The 3,841-nt window shown below is 48.5% G+C and overlaps 1 long non-coding RNA gene across 1 annotated transcript; it reads right to left on the reverse strand.

Moving 5' to 3' along the window:
* Window positions 1–219: 219 nt before the first annotated feature.
* LOC112585675 lies at window positions 220–3,136 on the reverse strand. The gene is made up of 2 exons (XR_006551918.1): window positions 2,413–3,136; window positions 220–1,186 (listed from the first exon to the last, which is right to left on the reverse strand). It is a non-coding gene; the product is annotated as an uncharacterized LOC112585675 (long non-coding RNA).
* Between the last annotated feature and the right edge of the window lie 705 nt (window positions 3,137–3,841).

The raw sequence follows: 3,841 nt of genomic DNA on the forward strand, positions 1-3,841 counted from the left end.
TTGTTGGAACTTTCCAGAAATATTGCACTGCAGACATTTTCCACGCCGTTATGCTAATGGAATCAGGAAAAATCAATTGTCCTTAAGGAACAGGGGAATGAGACGTGCTGTAAATGCCACGAGATGAGTGATTGGTTGATTGCTTGCCGGCGATCTGAGAGCGTCTCATCCCTACATTATTCTGATGAATTTTTATGGCATGCCTCCTCTCTTGCTTGCTCCCTCCCCCCACCTCCACCCCTGTAGCTGGGGGAAGAAGGTTTATGGCTTGCAGCTTCTCAGTTGATTGAATGCAGCTGGCATTGTTGCAGCAGAGGACAAATAGGTACATTTGCTTTACAGGCTGAGAAAAGTGGGTTTGGAGAAATTGCACCTCCACGTCCCTCTGCAACAAAGGCACCCCTAAAAATGCAGATATCTTTTATGGAATGACTTTAACTCTCCTTCTTGGTTGTCCCTAATCTTCCTATCAGAGGAAAGGGCAAAAAATTAAAAAAAAAAAAGGTTGGGGGAAAGAAATGTATGGCTTGCAATTCTGCGGAAATCCGATTTTTTATTCTGATCACAAAGGAAGCTAACGAAGGCATTTCATTAGTATTCATTTTAGGCCGATGTGATTTTCTCCTCTCTGCTAACACAAAAATAAATAAATAAACAGTCCAGCTATGTCTGGGAAACTGCCGACAAGGCGGCTTGGAGCAGAGGTCGGCATTTTCTGGAATGAGCGTGCACTGCAATCAGCAACATGGCCAAGAAAATGGACCCAGCTCAAATAAGGGCCAGTCAGGGGCAGGGACGAGACAAGGTTTAGGTGGAGACAGATCCCTGGAGTGTCCAAGCTGGTGTCCAGCTTGGCTGTGGGACTTGAGGGACTGGGGAAGGCAAACAGGCTGTGACTGTTGTTTTCCGCGGGTAGTTCACTGCGGTGCTGGCTGCCGATCCAGAGGCAAGAGAGCAGCCCGGGCACCAGGGAACTACTTCTATTGTTTGTTCTTTCTTGTTTCTTTCTCAAGGGTGGCTAAATCCTCTAGCAATTTGGTAATCATATTGGGTGCAAAATCTGGGAGTGTTTGGCTGGAAAGAGGAGATGTGAGAACAACAGCTGTTGTCTTCATCCATCCGAAGGGGCGTTATGGACAGAGGAGCAGGCTTATTGCACTGGGCTTTCCAGAGAGCTGAATAGGATCTGTGGGTGGAAGTGACAGAAAGGCAGAGGAATCCATTATATCTGAGATCAAATTTCACATCAAGTATTTTCTGGGAATGCCTATAAGCAAGTTATTAATGTCTCTGAACCTCAGTATTCACATTTTGTATAACGAAGTAAATGAGAATAAAACCCAATCTCTTGATTCTTTTCAAGCTGCTGTCAGGTATAGTAATGTGAAGTGCTGGGAAGGGGGCTTTGTAGAGAAGAGAAAATCCAGATTCACAGAGATGGTAAGTCAGCCTCGGGGAAGGAGGCCCCTGATTTGAGGCCAAAGCTCTTTCCCTCCCCCAGCCTCCTTGTTCAGCTGCTTCTCAGGCTCCTGGGCGGAGGAGGCAAGATACACAAGTAGAAAGCTCTTTTTTCTTAGAGAAAAATTCTTACCCAATTTGCCTCAAATACTAAGTCATTTGATGTGTTTTCATCTTTCTCCTGGGGGCCACATACTCCCAGAGGGCAGGGCCCCTCTGTACTGTCTGTGCTTAGTTCAGACGGTTCAGCAATTCCTGAGTCGCCTTAACACGCCGTGTGCTTTGATATCCCCAACCCCGGGCTGTGTCATTGCCCCTTTGTGGAACTTTCTCCCCTGCTTTTTTCATTTGGCCAAGTCTCTCCCACCTCTCAACTCTGGGATACCTTCCCAGGAGATCCACAGGGGCCTTTGTGGTCTCCATGCCCTTGTTGGGTCTCAGTGCAGATGTTCATCAAATCCTGATTGTGATAGTGACAAAGAAGTTGTGGGAATCATGACGTCAGGGTGAAGGTTCTGCCACTTGTGTGTAATTATGAGAGAATCACCCAAACTCCTGGAGCCTGACTTTCCTTCTTGGTTGGTGGGGAGACTAGTAGTACCACCTCAAAATGCTGTTTGGAGGAGTCAGTGAGAATTCTTTGTACTTTGCTCAGTGTAACCTTTGGCGATTCAAAAATGAATGAATGAATGCGGTTTCTTTCCAGTTGGCTAGAAATCTTGATAGAGAGGACTGAGGATACACTTTTTTCGGTTCCCCCACTCCTGTCCTTATTCTTCTAGCAGTGCCTCTCCCTTCATGTCCCATGAATAATAATTAACCCCACCGTGGGTCAGGCAGTTAGTGGCAGGTCCCCACTAGAACCAGGGTCTTTGAGACCCTTGTCTTTTTCTTTGTCTCCCCGCCCAGTCACGACTGGTCTCTGGTCAAGGGCCAGAGTCCCATTGCCCTCACCTGTCTCCCTTGCAGTGCTTCTCACCGGGCAGGCCCCGCTATGGGTGGTCCATGAAGTGCTGTGACAGGAGGGTCATGGGGCTCACTGGCAGGGAGATCCGGAGCCTGACTGCCTGCTTGCTTGTGTGACCCTCAGGCCATCGGTTTCCCATCCATCCTGGGTGATAATACTTCCTGCCAGCCTTGCTGCTTTGGGTTATTGTTAAAGAGAGGGAGGAAGAGCAGGAAGAGGAGGGTGCTTCGCCCGCTCTTATGCATCCAGGAGTTGAAATGATTGCTGCCGTTGCTGTTACTGCCTCTCAAAATAAATAAGTCCCCACAGCCCCAGTCCCGGAGCCAGTCTCTTCGAGGAGATGACTCTGCCCTTGAAAGCCACTCTCTCAGCCTGGCGTTTCCTGTGGGTAATTTGAAACTGGGGCTCAGAGAACTGAACTCCAGTTAATGGTTTTCAATAAAGAATTAAGTGCTGCTCGTCAGGCTGGCGCTGGGGCCGGGCTTCCCGGAAGGTGGGGGCGGGGGAAGGCTGAGGGTTGTTGGGGGGGTTTCAAGCATTTAGGGATGCGTTTGCATTTTCCGGTCAGTTAGGCAGCCTGATGAAAAAGGGATAAGATCGGGCCACAGCAGCCCGAGGGCGGAGTGGTGGTGCGGTGGGGGGCAGAGAAACGCAGACCCCGTACTGGGCAGGCTGCAGAGAGGGAGTAATGGTCACCACCATTAGAGTTAGATCAGCTGTTTCCACAAAAAGTCCGTCTGTTGGGCACCTGGCAAGTGCCCCCTCCCCTCGGGGCAGCCCCGTAGGAAGGAATGCTGGAGCTTTTTCTGCTAGTGCTGCCTCCCTCATCAGACACCACTTTTATAGCAACCATGGCTCTTGCTGTGTGCTTTCTGTATAAAATAACTCCTTAAAACTTCATCTGCAACTCTTGGGGTGGGAGGGTGGAGTTTGCTATTGTTTTCTTCACTCTTGTTTTGCAGATGGGGAAACTGAGGTACAGAGAGGTTGGTAACTTGCCCAAAGACACACAGCTCCTGAGTGACAGATGTGGGCTTCAAACTCATGTAGTCTGGTGCCATGTTGTATAAATAGGACATTGAATAGAATAACATTCTCTTCCCTATGCGGTCTCTGAATCACTTGTATCTCCAGCTCAAGGGGTTGGCAGAGCAGAGTCATTCATTCCATCTCACAGATAAGGAGACTGAGGGTCAAGGAAGCATTGTACCTGGGCAAAAGGGACTAGGGAAAGAGGGACAGGTAAAGAAGGTATCTAGACATGGGCAGTGAAGTTGAAAGTTCCCACGAGAAAGGCATTTGCAGCAGTTATCAAAAGCCTTAAAATATCCATACACTTTGACCTCTTATTTCTGTGTCTGGGAGTCTGCCCGAAGGAAATAATCCTGCTGAAAGGAGACCATTTTAAATAAAAGA

This window comes from Bubalus bubalis, chromosome 6, assembly GCF_019923935.1.
Source record: "Bubalus bubalis isolate 160015118507 breed Murrah chromosome 6, NDDB_SH_1, whole genome shotgun sequence".
In the NCBI taxonomy this organism is placed as follows: Eukaryota; Metazoa; Chordata; class Mammalia; order Artiodactyla; family Bovidae; genus Bubalus; species Bubalus bubalis.